The following is a 16,864-nucleotide window of genomic DNA, read 5'->3' as shown; positions in this document are numbered from 1 at the left end:
AACCAAAGAGGTGAAAGATCTGTACACTGAAAACTATAAAACATTGTTGAAAGAAATTGAAGAAGACACAAAGAAATGGAAAGATATGCCATGCTCTTGGATTGGAAGAATTAACATCATTAAAATGTCCATACTTCCTAAAGAAATCTATACATTCAATGCAATCCCTTTCAAAGTTCCAACAACATTTTTCACAGAAATAGAACAAAGAATCCTAAAATTTATATGGAACAACAAAAGACCCCAAATAGCCAAAGGATTCCTGAGAAAAAAGATCAAACCTGGAGGGATCACACTCCCTGATTTCAAAATATACTACAAAGCCATAGTAACCAAAACAGCATGGTACTGGCACAAAAACAGACAACCAGATCAATGGAACAGAATTGAGAGGCCAGAAGTAAACCCACACGTTTATGGACAGCTAATATTCGACAAGGGATCCAAGAGCATACGATGGAGAAAGGAGAGTCACTTCAATAAATGGTGTTGGGAAAGTGGACAGCCACATGCAAAAGAATGAAAGTAGACCATTCCCTCACACCATGCACAAAAATCAACTCAAAATGGATTAAAGACTTGAATGTAAGACCAGAAACCATGAAACTTCTAGAAGAAGACATAGGCAGTACGCTCTTTGACATCGGTGTGAGCAGCATATTTTCAAGTCCCATGTCTGATCCGGCAAGGGAAACGAAAGAAAAAATGAACAAATGGGACTACATCAAACTAAAAAGCTTCTACACAGCAAATGAAACCATCAACAAAACGAAAAGACAACTTAACAATTGGGAGAAGATATTTGCAAACAATATATCAGATAAGGGGTTAATATCTAAAATATACAAAGAACTCATACAGCTCAACAACAAAAAAAAACAAAAACCGAATTAAAAAATGGGTAAAGGATGTGAACAGAGATTTCTCCAAAGAAGATATACGGATGGGCAAAAGGCATATGAAAAGATGTTCAACATCATTAGCTATCAGGGAAATGCAAATCAAAACTACAATGAGATATCACCTCACTCCAGTCACAATGGCTATAATTAACAAGACAGGAAACAACAAATGTTGGAGAGGATGTGGAGAGAAGGGAACCCTTGTACACTGCTGGTGGGAGGGCAAACTGGTGCAGCCACTATTGAAAGCAGTATGGAATATCCTTAGAAAATTAAGGATAGATCTACCATATGATCCAGCTATCCCACTGCTGGGTATTTATCCAAAGAACTGGAAAACGCAAAGTCATAAAGATACTTTCACCCCTACGTTCCTTGCCCTATGTTCATTATACCCAATAGCCAAGACTTGGAAGCAACCTAGGTGCCCATCAAGGGACAAATGGATAAAGAAGATGTGGTCTTTATTCATGATGGACTACTACTCAGCCATAAGAAATTATGAAATCCAGCCATTTGTGACAACATGGATGGACCTCGAGGGTATTATGCTGAGTGAAATAAGTCAGAGGGAAAAAGTCAAACACCATATGATCTCACTCATAAGTAGAAGATAAAAACAACGGCAAACGAACACATAGAATTGGAGATTGGATTGGTGGTACCATAGTGGAAGTGGGGAGGGCATAAGGGGTGATTAGGCTCACATGTGAGTGGATGGACTATAATTAGTTTTTGGGTGGTGAACATGGTGTAATCTACACAGAATTTGAAATATATTATGATGTACATCCAAAAGCTATGTAATGTTATAATCCAATGTTACTGCAATAAAACAATAATTAAATAAATAAAATTTTTTTAAAAAGATGGTGGCATAGGTGGACTCTGAATTCATCTCCTCCCATAAACACAACAAGGTTACAACACTGCAACAAGGGACAGTCCTGAGCAACCCCACCACAACAGAGGGCACACATAGTCCACACAAGGGTTACTCCTGGAACATTTGGAACAAGGAAGGAGAGGAAAGCACATTGCTGGGCTCCATAGGGTATCTGTTACATAAGGCCACATTTCTAAGGTCGGGAGACATAGCTAATCTACCAAATACATAGATATGAGCACACAGAAGTAGGCAAAATGAGGAGACAAAGGAATATGTTCCAAATAAGGGAATAGGACAAATCCTCAGAAAAAGAAATAAACATAACAGAGATTAACAATCTACCTGATAAAGAGTACAAACTAATAGTTATAAGGATCCTCACTGACCTTGGGAGAAGAATAAACGAACACAGTGAGAACTTCAACAAAGAATTGAAAATATAAAAAAGAACCAATCAGAATTGAAGGAATAAAATAAAGGAAATGAAAAATTCACTAGAGGGAACCAACAGCAGAGTAGATGACACAGAAGAACGGATTAGTTATCTGGATGAAAGGGTAGAGTGAATCACCCAAGCTAAACAGAAAAAAAGAATAACGACAGTCAAAGGGACCTCTGGGACAACATCAAGCCCACTAACATCCATATTATAGATGTCTCAGAAGGAGAAGAGAGAGACAAAGCAGCAGAGAAACTATTTGAAGAAATAATAGCTAAAAACTTCCCTACCCTAAGAAAAGAAACAGACATCCAGGTGCAGGAAGCACAGAGAGCACCAAACAAGATGAACCCAAAGAGGCCCACACCAAACACATTATAATTAAAACGTCAAGAATTAAAGATAAAGAGAGGATCCTAAAAGCTGCAAGAGAAAGGCAGCAAGTTACATACAAAGGAAACCCCATAAGGCTATCAGCTGACTTCTCCGCAGAAACCTTACAGGCCAGAAGGGAGTGGCATGATATATTCAAAGTGCTTAAAGGAAAGAAAATACAGCCAAGAATACTCTACTTGACAAGGTTATCATTCAGAATGGAAAGAGAGATAAAGGGTTTTCCAGACAAGAAAAAACTACAGGAGTTTGTCACCATTAAACTGGCCTTAAAAGAAATGTTAAAGGGACTTATTTAAGTGGAAAAGAAAACATCACAAATGGGAATAAGAAAATTATCAAGGGAAAAACTCACTGGTAAAGGCAAATATACAGTAAAGGTAGTGGATGAAACACCTATAAAGCTAGTATGAAGGTCAAAAGACAAAAGTACTAAAAATATCTAACACGAATGGATAGATCATATGAACAGAAGATCAATATACAACAGGTATGCACCCAGAGACAAACTAGGGCATGTGCACAGACCAGCCAACTCCTCCATGCACAGGTGGAGACATTAGCAGAGCTGCCTGGCTGGTGGGCACCTGCCGCAGCAGGGGGCCAGAGCAAGAAGGGGCTCCAGGGTGCCATGTGAAAAGGGAGGTTGTAAATGTTCGGATCACTTCCTGTTAAAGCATCCCTGATAGTCTGATGATTACTTTGATTGCCACTCGTTCATCATCAGTGAGGCTCTTTGGTCTTGCCTATACATGTACAACGTTTGTTTTTCTTTTAATTTGATCTCATTCTTATTTTTCCACAAAAATAGAAAGCTGTTATGATTGTTGCTGTTATTACTATTATACAGTATTAGGTGTTCCTAAAAGAAATATAATTATGTTATTAATTTCCTTGATTGTTGCTTTATTTAAAAATGTTTTCTTTTAGAACATTTCAAACATAAAAGAGTAGAAAGAGGGGCTGGCCCGGTGGCCGAGTGGTTAAGTGTGCGCGCTCCACTTCGGCGGCCCGGGGTTTTGCCTGTTCGGATCCTGGGGGCGGACATGGCACTGCTCATCAGGCCATGCTGAGGCGGCGACCCACGTGGGACAGCCAGAGGCACTCACAACTAGAATATACAACTGTGTACTGGGCGGGGGGGGGGGGGGGCTTTGGGGAGAAGAAAAAAAAAAGAAGGTTGGCAACAGTTGTTAGCTCAGATGCCAATCTTTAAAAGAAAAAAAGTAGAAAGAATCCTGTAACGAACCTTAGCGCACCCATTGCCCAGATTCACCAATGATCAACTCATAGGGTCTTTTTTCGCCTATAACCTCACCCACTTCCCCCACTTCCAGAGTATTCTGAAACATATCTATGATACCATTTCATCCACAAGTATTTCAGTAAGTATTTCTAAAAGATAAGGACGCTTTTAAAAAATTACAACCATATCATTTTCATTAGTTCTTTGCTTATTGATTTACTTGCTACTGGCTTTTAATATTAAAAATTAGCCAAATCTTATTCTTGGTGGGATTTCATAATTAACTATTATTTTTTGGTTTTAATTAAAAACATTTGTCAATAAATGAATGGCGCCTGACTACAGTTGAATTGAGTTGATTCATGAGAGGAAAATCTAGGCGTTTCTGGCTCCATCGTGGAGTGCTGCTTTCTTAAGAATGCAGAAGAACTCAAATTTGTTTTTTGAAAAACTCAATTTTCAGAAGTCACAAAGGTCTGCTGATCCCTTCAGTACTTTATCTTCAAGTAATTTCATTTTTGAGATGATAGTTCTTTTCCCATCAAAATGGACTTTTTGACTAAAGCTGGAAAATCAGGAGACTCACAAGACAAACACAGTTAGTCTCCCCTCCAAAAAAATCCAAGATGTCCCTAATTTAAGCAATTTAATGAGGATTCTCTCAAATTTGGATTCAGCTGCCCAATGAGCCCTCTCTTTCTCTGCCTAAATGTTCGATTTGCATGGAAAAGTTATCAAAAGAAACTTCATTTCCCAGTAGGCTATGTTGGTCAACCGACCACAAAACACTCTATTACACAGAGAAAGATTTGGACTTTTTAAAGCACCCGGAGGTGCAAATCAAGAAACCGGGCTCTTTCATGAGATGAGTTAAAACATTCTTAGATGGAGCTCAACCAGCTAGTGACAGGGTTGCATAATTAGTAAGTAAAGCTAAGATGACCGTTCAGCAGAATCTCACATTAGCAGTCTGCCGGGAAATTGTCCACACTATATTTGAGACCCACGAGGTAAAGGGAATAGGAAAGGGGCCACTTTCAATTATTGTTATTAGGAGACACACTGACAACCGGTCAAAGGACATCAAGGCAACACTAACCCAGAAGTTCATCGAATCGAAAGGGTTTTCATTTCGTACTGATGCAATTCTGGATGTTGATTGACAATGCTTATAGTACTAGTCAGAAAGCCTGAAGAGAAATGCAAGAAGCACCAAAATAAACTAAGGTTGAAATATTCAAAAGGATACATGAGTATTCTGAAATATTGTGGAAACTTTGCGTAAGGTCGTGGACTGATGCTGCTGTTGAGAAGGCAGGAAGTTGACATGCGGAATTTGTTCTGAAAACGCAGAGATTCATTCATTCACTGAGGAGCCTCACCTATAAAAGTTTGCCTGAGGGGCCGGCCCGGTGGCGCAGCAGTCAAGTTCGCAAGTTCCGCTTCGGCGGCCTGGGGTTCGCTGGTTCGGATCCCGGGTGTGGACCTAGCCTTGCTTGTCAAGCCATGCTGTGGCAGGCGTCCTACACATAAAGTTAGAGGAAGATGGGCACAGATGTTAGCTCAGGGCCAGTCTTCCTCAAAAAAAAAAAAAAAGTTTGCCTGAAGGTCTCATTTCCACAGTAAATGATGCTAGGTGAAGTTAATAAGATCCAGGGCACTACCCACGCGCTTGTCAGCTTTTCGCGAAGCACTGGGATCAGTATCCCATTCTCCATCGTTTTAAACCTAAGTGTGTAAGGATTTTGTGAACGATTCTCACTTTGCTGATTTGATGCTTACTGGCTTCAACAAATGGCTCTTTGAGCACATGAACAAAATGACAGCAAAAATTTTGAAGACAGTCAAAAATATATGAAAGTATACCGACGAGGTTTACGGATTTGAAGCCAAACTTCAATTTAGAGGAAATGAGGCCAAGTATGGTTCCTGGGTGAGGTTTAGTCGGTGTTATAAGTTCAACACTAAAGAAGACTTATTAGGATGAGTAGAACAATGTGTCTACTTAGGGGAAAAGCTTCATCGTTATTTTTAAATACTCAAAACGAAAATTTTCTGTTGGATTCAAAATTCATGAGCATTTGTTACAAGGAATTTCAACATCACATCTGATTGAAAGAAAAGAAAGAAGCATTAGATTTAAAGAAGGTTTCACCTTTGATGTACAAATTTCAAAGACTATGAATTATCCAAGTTCTGATTATTGACGAGAAAGGAGTTTTAATCAATAAAAAAAATACCCTTTGACCATTTGCTGTCACCTACTTATGCAAGCAGTTTCCTGTTGAGGGTAACTACCAAGAAATAGAAGAGATCATGTAGCTATTTCGAGCATAAAACCTGGGTCTCTGCCTGGCCTTGGCAAGAACCAGTAAGTTATAAAAGGGAGGTGAAAAAGGGAGGCACGAACAAGCAGTTGTTCCATTTCTTAAGAAAATTTGGTATGGTATGAAAGCATCAGCCATATTCAACACTAGAAACTGCATCTGATGCTTCAGAGAAGCCAAAATGGTACCTGATGACCCCAAAGCTTGTGCTTTTGAGGTAAGCTTTGCTGGCCTGCAGGACCATGCAGCTATATTTCACACATTCCAGCTGATTACTGAAGACATTAGGGCAAACTGTGTCTCAACAAGCTCCACGGAATGGATCTTACTTTCGACAACATGCCTTCCAAGATTGAGAAGTGGCAGGTCACGATGGAAGTTTATATCCGTGCTGAAACTACTAGTGGTTATTTGCTTCATTTGTTTTGTTTGGGTTTTTACCGAGAAACACAATAACGATGTAGAAGATCTATGCTCAGTACCAACTGATTTACCTAATCATGATGAAAATGGCCACAAGTGAATCAAATGACCATGAAATAAATCAAGGCAGTCATGACCAGAGGCTCAGAAGAAGTGGGCACGAACGTTGACCACTACAAATTTGCACGAGTGAATAAAAACTTATGCTTACAGAAGTGAACTCAAGTGTGCTATGACAAAATTCTGAAAAGATTTCATTGGGAAGTTATATACAAATTCAATATTTAATGACTCTCTGAAAACTTCGCATTTTTGTTTTTCTTACCACAATTGGTATAACGAAAAGAAAATGTAAAGAAGTCCTTTTCATCAAACCCCAGTACCCCTAAATCCTCTTCGGTTTACTCCAGTGCGCCATACAAATATTTCACCTTTTCTGTGTGCCTGGCTGTGAATGCCCTAACACATTCACATCTAGTCATATTGCATAGACACACTAGCACACGTGGACAGATATGTGCCCACAGGCACACGTGTTACATGGAGATTTGAATTTGCACTTACATCCAGACTCACACCAGCTGATAAGTGCAATCAGGTGCTCATACACACACGTACACACATACTTCCTCTTCTACACAGAAATGGTTAGGTGTGTGTGTAGGTGCCCACCTACCGGCAAATCATGCAAAGATATACAAAACACACACACACGCACACACACAGATATAACCACTCTTTTATAGAAATACAGGCCTAGGCAGAGACATATTCGCCATTCACATGGGCACATGCAGACACATACACCTACAAACCAAATCACATGGTCCTGCATGCTTTCAGACACAATTGTGTGCACAGACATCAGAACTGACATTCAGATACAGGGCAAGTCCTGTGCACATCCTACAGATCCAGGCCCTACCCACTCCAGGCTCTTACACTAAAAGATTAAAACCCACTAGCTTATACAAACCCTGCCCTGGCACACATACATATGAACACAGTATATAAATCTGCCCTGGCACACATACACATACACATACACACAGTAAAGATATGCTCACACACACAGACACATTGCTCAGGCTCACTGCTACAGACAGAGGCAGGCAGGCGTGTAGAGCAATGCAGGCTCATGCATACACATCCACATAGCCACCAATGCTTGTGAACACAGACAGACACAAAGCCTCAGATGCACACACCCATTTACACCTACATATAAACTCACATGTCACAGATATACACATCCTAGTACATGGCCATATAGGCACAAATCCTTTATACAAACACACACACACACACACACATCACGTATAAACCTGGATACCAACCTTCTTACATTTGCAGACACTCACAATAGAGATTGACGTGCGTGCTCACGTATGCAGACATACTGGCAATGCAGGGTAACACCTGAACTCACATGGACACAACACTATCACAGACACAGATGTGTGCACTCATACACCCGGATTTGCACACACTGGGAAATACACACACAGGGCCAAACTCCCTCCATTGACCTCCTGGACACACACTTCCTTTCTCAGACACCCCTGGTTTTATACACACACTGGGACACATATAAGTATAAAACAAGTTTTATGTACAAGCACCCTCTCACATACACACAGGATCTGCTCATTCTCTCACATACACATGGAGACAGCTAACGTGGCAAATACGCACATAGAAACTACCCCATTCACACTTGCAGATGGACACACACTGTTACTTACACATCAGCACATCAATAATTACGTACTAGGTAACACCTTATATGGCACAGAGGACTCATTATGTGCCTGGCACTGTCCTAAGCACTTTTCAAATATTAACTCATCCAAACCTCACCCTACGAGATAGGTGGTATTATTACTCCTACTTGACAGATAAGGAACTGGGGCTTCGTTGAGGTTAGGTGACTTGCCCAAAGCCGCACAGCTAATACACGGCAGAACTAGAATGCAAACCAAGAGCCTGGCTCCAGAGACCTTGCAGATCCAACTTACTCACATGCAGAAGCACATTCACTTCATACACATACACAGATACACACCACTCTAGCACAAGCACATGCAATGCACACACAAGCCATGTATTGACACACTCAGCTGCAAACAGCCACACACATGCACACACAGACACAAACATGGACATGCTCACATTTACAGACACTCCAGCCGAAGTATATATGCCCTAGGAAAGATACACACATTCATAAACACGCCCATAAACACACAGCCCACTCAGATACACCCACACTATCAAACACACAAAACACCCAGATGTACCACCTACACACCAACCAGAGAAATCCACACTCACATACAGATACACCCATATTCTCAGATACATTCCCCACCCAAACACACCCAAACACTCTCACACACACTATCCAGATAAACTCACATGCACACCTCCCCACCCAGATACACTCACATTCACACACTCCGCACAGATTCACCTATACACTCTCTCTTTTACACACCACCCAGATACACCCTATCTCTCTCTCAAACACCACCCAGAGGGAACCCCACACATCCTGCTTAGATAAACCCACTCTCACATGCCCCAACCCAGATAGGTGCACATTCTTTTTCTTACACACACTATTTGGATATACCCAATTTCACACACATACCCAATACTGATACAGCCACACTCTCTCACACACATCCCGTCCAAACATACCCATCCTTGTACACACACACATCAAATACACCTACAGTCACAGGCACTACACCCAGATACAGCCACACTTATTCAAACTCCCAACTCAGTACACCCACACTCTCACATACACCATTCAGATACACTCAAACTTGCACACATTCCCAACCCAGAACCCTCATACCCGACCCAGGCACAACTAAAACCTCTCTCACACACAGTATCAAGACACACACCCACGGTGACACACACACCACTCAAAGACACTACACTTGCACACACTCCACCCAGCTAATCACACCCACAAATTCCCAACCCAAATACATCCACACACACAGACACCCACGTACACATAATCCAGAGACACCCACTCACACACAAATCCTATCCACATTCGCTCACTTTCTCTGTCTCTCTGTCTCTGTCTGTATGTCTCTCTCTCTCACACACACACCCCAAGCACAGCTCCACTCACCCAGCCCCACCCAGATACGTTCACCCTCTCACACATACACACACCATCCAGATTCATCCCATACGGACCACTGAGATACACTCACACCCACACACATCATCTAGATGCACACCACCATCTAGATACATTTGCATTAACATCCCGCCCAGATATATCCAGCTCTCACACATGCCATCCAGGTGCACCTCCCCAGATACTCCATTGACCAGATACATCCATGCTCTCATCCCCTCCACACTACCCAGATGCACACACACTCCAAACACACTTCCCACCCAGATATGCCCCCCAAATTCTCTCTTTCACACACCCTATCCAGTTATACACACACATACCCAGGTGCATATACACCCAGATATACAACAAAAACTTTCACAACACACCATCCAGATATACCTTACTACACACTCGGCCACCCAAATACACCCATGCTCTCACGCACCCACCATCCAGATACACCCACATTCAAACACACTTCACCCAAAATACACCCACACACTGTCTCACACACAGCCCAGACATACCCCGACACCCTCTCTCACATATCATCCACATGCATCCACATCTCACCCACACGTCATCCAGATACACCCACTCACACCTCCAATACACTCACACTCACCTCCCAACCCAGTTAAACCCAAACACTTACACCTCATCCAGATATATCTACGTACTCCTCCCACCTGATACATCCGTGCTCTCATACACCCACACTCAGAAACACCTCACTCTCTCTTACACAGACACACAATCCATATCCCCTCTCTCTTAATCATCGTCATCCAGAATACCCACATTCCACACACACAATGCAGATACACCCATACTTTCTCACACACCCCCACACACCATCCCCAGATACCCCCAATTGTATACACACTCACACTCCCACCCTCACCCCGACGTACCCAAATTCTCTCTCTTACACACACACACACACACACACACACACACAACATCTAGGCACTACAGGTACATCTAGGTACATCTAGGTGTACTCCATCACACGCTTTCATTGCCTAGATACACTTGTGCTCTCACCCACCTACACACCATCCAGATATACCCATATTTGAATGCCCTCCACCCCCAAACGCCCATACTCCCTCATACACATACTCTACCTAGGAATACCCACACTCTCTCTTACACACACAACACAGATACATCCACACTATCAAACACATACATTGCCCAGATATCTCCCCACTCTCTCCTGCACCATCCAGCTATACCCATACCCACGTATCCCTCAAATATTCACATCCTCACACATCTTTCCACCCAGACACACCCAAACTCTCACTCATACCATCCTCCACTCAAATAGGCCGATGCTCTCATAGTACCTCACAAATGTACCATTAACACACACCCACACTCACACCTGCCCCTCCCAGATATACCCAAATGTCTTACATACACACTCCACCCAGAAACACCCGGGCTCTCTCTTACATACATACAACTCAGACCCCTTCTCTCGCTCTCTCTGTCTCTCTCTCTCTCTCATTCTCTCTCTCACCAAATATAACACCCTTTTCTACACACACACACACCCTACTCTACCCAGATATACCTTCACTTATACATATATATTCACATCTAGGTTTCTGCCTGGACGGCATAATTCGGGTGCTCTCCGTGAAAACCATTTATCAACCCTAGACACCATACAATGCCATTTTGTCCTGGGTCTTTGATGGGGAGGGGAAGGGAAGGGAAGGGAAGTCTTTGTCTTTCAAAAAATCCTTTCCTAAAGAGGTGACAGGCCCCCTTCCCTAGTAGGACATCAGCCATGATTGGTTCCCACTTCTTGAATGTGAATGATGACAGGAATTATCCTGAGACCCACACAAAAGCCCAGCACGTGGTCAAAGTCAGAGAGGCTCCAGAAGAGGTTCATGGATTGCTCGGGTGTTATAGTTTGCAATCCTGTAGGATGTCTACAAGTTAGAGGCAGACATGGTCTAGCAGGGTGCCAGTGACTCAGACATGCACATAAACACACGCTTGGGTGTGCATAGCATCACACAGACTCATAAGTACCCTCCCTTATCATCTCCTCAGGGATAAGGTCTATCTGCATAGGGCCAAGGCCAAATATTTCTCTCACACACATACCATCAGATAGGCACATGCACAAATACCTACACTCATCCCTATACATAGGCACACTCACAGCAATGCACACTCGCACTGCACATGGTCCCACACGTTCACATCCATTTACTCTCAAACATAGGCATGCATGCATGGCATACCTTCATATGACATAATGTCCATGAAGGACATACATTTACTCACAAACACAGGTGTACACACAGGCATACTTACACACGACCACAGTCAGGCAGACTCTGTATCACACCTAACGAGACAATGAACAAACATAACACATAGAGGTGAGCTCCCAAATGTATACACACACACACACACCTGGACATGACCACATAAGCATATTCACACACACTCACACATGGGTGTACGCACACACATAAATGCTCAGATGTGCACATGCTTGTCAATGAGATGATGTCTGCATATACAGACATTCTAACACACATAGACTTATACACACAACCGGGCATGTCCGCCTCTGAGCACATTCACATGCTTATAGACTTGTACATCATTTGTTCCTATATGCACACAATCAGACATGGAGACACAAATGTACTTACAAAACATACTCACACAATCATGGCCAGATATGCACACCTTATACATTTGCACACGTGCATACACCCATATGAGAAACTACGCAAACAAAAGAAGATTCATTTACACTCACATTCCCGGACAGACTTGGACACAAAGGTATGTTCACATACACGCACACATAGAAGAGCAGTCACATATTCTCACGCACTTGTACATCTGCACGAGAAGAACTGATAACACTCAGCACAGACATACACATGTAAGACATCCTCATACCACACACACACATACACTCAAACACACTTATAGGCCCAGAGTGGCACAGACATACATTCACTTACACTGTTCTACAACATATGCTCCAGAACAAACAATGGTATATAAACACAAACACACATATGCAAATAATTAGAGCCGTACAAACTGGTACATTCACACACCTGTACCTGCAGACAGGCACGCGCACAGGCATATTCACATGCACACGCACGTGTGCATGCACACACACACTTAGATGTGCATGAACACACAAATATACAAACATGTTCACTCAAATTGCGTACAGCCAGATGTTCACACATACTAGCAGATACACATACATATACACTCACAGTCACTTCACAGGCATATCCACACTCACATATTCACACTCATACTCAGAAATCCAAACAAAACACATAATCAGACACGTGCACCCAAGTATTATGAAACATAGTTACTCATGCATATCACAATGAGACATGTACTCACATATAACAGTGTATCCACAAACATAATTAGACATGTACACAAATGCATCTATTCACCTGTGTACACAGTCTTCTGTGCATATGTATACAACCCACCCCACATCCATACCCATATACATAGTCAGATGTGCACACATAGGCATATCCACAAAATATATTTTCATGAACAAAACATGTACTCACACACTCTCCCTTACTCACACAATTAGTTCTCCTTATACTAGTGTGACCATCTACACTAACATTTCCCTAATCAGATGTGGACCCATAAGCCTGTCTACAGACAATATCTCCCCAAACATGCACACCCATAATTCAAAATGCTAGAGAGCCCACATGGACATTCACACATAGGCCTACTCATACATATACATGACAGACCCACCCACACAGAAGCATGTTCACACACACATACCCTCCCATGCATGCATGGACACACACACAGATGCCCTTACACTCACAAACGCACCATTTAGATGCACCTAACTCATATGTACACATAAACACACATGAATATACACAATCCGCTACAACTAGGCATTCACCTAATTGGATATGCATACCCAGGCATTCTGAAACCCTCATACTCATACATATACAATCAGACATGTACACTCAAAGACAAATTGATACCACACACATATACAACCAGACATTCAACAGGCCTGTTGGCTCAGAGAAATACACCCTCACTGAGGCTCAGAATCAAACATACCTATTTGCTCACCCAGACAGACATGCAAAGTCATACCCACTCCCCTACACACACACAAACCTACCCAGACACCCATACACTCACATACACCATCACATAGCCTGTTCACACACACAGACATATACACACCCACAGTGCCCATGAACAGACACACACACACAGACTGCGCACACAGCTACACACCTTCAGTTGCACATACAGTATACACCCATGCTCAGGCCCAGATGCCTCTGGACCACAGGTTGGGTCCTCTCCCTTCCACATCAAATGCTTCTTCAGAAAAGTCTACTCTACACTCCAAAGCCCCATCGCTCCTTGCCCCCACAGAGGAGGTAGTGTTCTGGGCCTCAGCCTTTCTCCTCCTCCTACTCCTCCCCTGGCCTTGAGGACCCTCTGCCAGCCACACTCCCTCACTCAGTTTTTCACCACGTCTCCGCACCCAGAAACCAGCCAGTAACCCCCACTGTACCCCTAGCCCAGGCTCTTGGTTAGCAACTCCCTGCGAACTGTCCCCCACAGGTCTGGCTGCTGCATGGGCCACACCCCAGCTCTCCCCGAAGCCCTGCGATCTCAGAAGCTTCAGCCTTATCTACAGGCCCTGCCAACCACTGACCACAGGCCAAACTCTTGCCAAGTCTCCCCTCAACAGGGAGACGCATACATCGTCAGGGCCAGAAATGCTGCAGGCTGCAAGCCAGACCTCTGTTAGCTCATGGGGGCCTCAAGCCTCTGTGCGTGTGTGTGTGTGTGCACAGACAGGAGCAAGTGCAGGGAAAGGAGCCTGGAGTGGGGTAGGGGCAGGAGCTCTGCCCACAGCTACCACTTGTAACTTCCTACAAATGAGGTGGAACAACATAGAACTGCTCCTACCTCCCCTCCACTCCCCTCACCATTTGCCTACCTGCTGTCCTCCCCAGATCTCTACCAAGAGCCTGAAGAAGAGGGGCCAGTCCCTCCCCCAAATAATCAATAGCGGCATTAATCATGAATAACCGGCAACAATATTGACCATGAGCTTTGCTGACATTGCTGAAGGGCCACTTCTAGGCACATCCTTTATTTACACACACCAACTCATCTGGTCACTACACACACTCATGATGGAAGAGTTACCAGTCTCTTTGACAGATGGGAAAACCAAGATTCAGTAAGTAGCATACTTTCACTCAAGTTGCAGAGCTAGTAGCGGCAGGAAGTGTCCCTGGAGAATCCATGTTCTCCATGAACCAGGCTTTCTTGCCCCTCCAGACATAGGGACCACTGGCGACATGCACAAGGCCATAAGCTCTGGGGGTCCCAGATACAACGTGGGTGTCTGAAACAGAGATAGACAGCCTTGTGATGGAGGCTGGGGACCACCATGTTGTGCCTGGCCCCTGCAGGTTGTTGTGTGACATGGTCCTTGCCCCCACAGAGCCATCAGGCAGCCTAGGGCCTGGAAGTGCTCCCCACCCCACCTCACCTTCCTTTCAGCCCTACAGTGACTTCCTCCCCTTTACCCGGGAATCACAGCAATATCTTCGGTAGCGAGTGAGCAAAAGTCTGCTACCTGTAGGGAGAGACAGGAGAAGAAAAGGAAGGAAGGAAGGAAGGAAGGAAGGAAGGAAAGCAAGAAAGAAAAGGGGGAGGGAAGGAAGGAAGGCAAGCAAAGGAACGGAAAGGGGGGAGGGAAGAAGAAGTGGAGGGTGGTCTGGGCTGGGAGCAGCTTCTCTATCATGTCTACCCACCTGCCTGCTCACACACACACACACACAGACACACACACACCCTGCATGCAGGCCAAGGAACCTGGAGGAGAGTGGAGGAGGAGGGAAAGGGAGAGGAGGCAGCTGCAGGAGGCTGAGCCTGCCCGGGGTGCAGGCATTGTGAGGAGAGCACGGCCCGGCTCCCAGGCGTGCCTTCCACAGCTAGCACATGAGGAAATATTAACACAGCCTGGTGCCCAACCGCGACCATAATGATAAAAACAGACCCTGTGCGAGGAAACAGGTGGTGGTCCCCTTTCTCATGGGACATTTGGGACTGAGAAAGATGAGGGTGGCTACAGGACTCTCCAGGTTTGGGTGCCCAAGTAGCCCTTGCGATGGAGCAGAAAGAGAGAGACTAACAGAGTCAGAGAGAGACAGAGAGCAAGGCAGTGATGGAGACTCTGAAATATGTGTGGGGAGACAGAAGAGAAGTCCCAGCCCCCCACCCTTGGTGGAAGGATGCTGACTACTTACCTGGGCTCTCTCAGCAGGGCTGTCTTGGAATCCAAGGAGGGGGCCTCAAGACGTCTGACCCAGGATGAATCACAGCCCGGGCCACACTGTGGGACCCTCAGCGATCTGGCTGGCCAGTGACACTCTTGCTCCTGTTGCCGTGGATACAGTTGGGCTGGTCTAGATTGCAGACATCAGGGGAAGCAGGCACCGGAGGGGTGCACTGGGCAGGGCTGCGGGTGTTGGAGAACACCAGGTGGGCAGCACATAGCCTTGGGGTGCCCAGCTAGCTGGCAGGTGGGGATCTGGGCAGGTGCTTCCCCCACTACACAGTCCCACCCCCATCTTCGTGCCACTGCCAAGCTGGGAGGGCGGCCAGCGCTGGCCCCTACGACCCGTCTGCCCGCCTGGCTATTGGTCCCCCCTGCTTCCCTGTCTGCCTGCCGGCTGCTGCCTTTTGTCCTCAGAAGACACGGTCCCCGCGGGGCCTCTGCCAAGCCTCTAGCAGATGCTCAGGGTCCAGGGCTCCTCCCTGGGAGCACTCGCGCCATGGCCTGGGAGAGCCCCAGGTTGAGGGGGCTCTCATCCAGGCTCACCCCGCTCCCCAGGCTGGGCGGGGATGGGAAACAGGAGTAGGTCCACAGCCAGAGGCAGCAGCAGAGGTGGTGTTGGGGAGGGGATGGACGCCAGAAAGAGGGGGTGGGGTGGAGAGAGAGGCTGGCCTGAGAGCTGTGTCCCGGGTTTTAGATCCGGGTT

General features: G+C 44.8%; 1 protein-coding gene across 4 annotated transcripts in view; it reads right to left on the bottom strand.

Annotated features, from left to right (window-relative positions):
- LOC111767398 (ferritin heavy chain) overlaps nucleotides 1-16,864 on the bottom strand; it is a 41,950-nt gene extending 25,086 nt beyond the window's left edge. For 2 of the 4 annotated variants that reach the window (XM_070257085.1, XM_070257086.1), the window contains exons 1-2: nucleotides 16,130-16,864; nucleotides 5,252-5,392 (exon numbers count right to left, since the gene is read on the bottom strand). The gene's annotated coding sequence lies outside the window, so the exon portion shown is untranslated. The remainder of the gene's footprint in view (nucleotides 1-5,251; nucleotides 5,393-16,129) is intronic. The other 2 variants (XM_070257087.1, XM_070257088.1) reach the window with 2 other exon arrangements.

The sequence above is a fragment of the Equus caballus genome, chromosome X (genome assembly GCF_041296265.1).
Source record: "Equus caballus isolate H_3958 breed thoroughbred chromosome X, TB-T2T, whole genome shotgun sequence".
NCBI lineage: Eukaryota > Metazoa > Chordata > Mammalia > Perissodactyla > Equidae > Equus > Equus caballus.
This window is presented reverse-complemented; position numbering and strand designations above follow the sequence as displayed.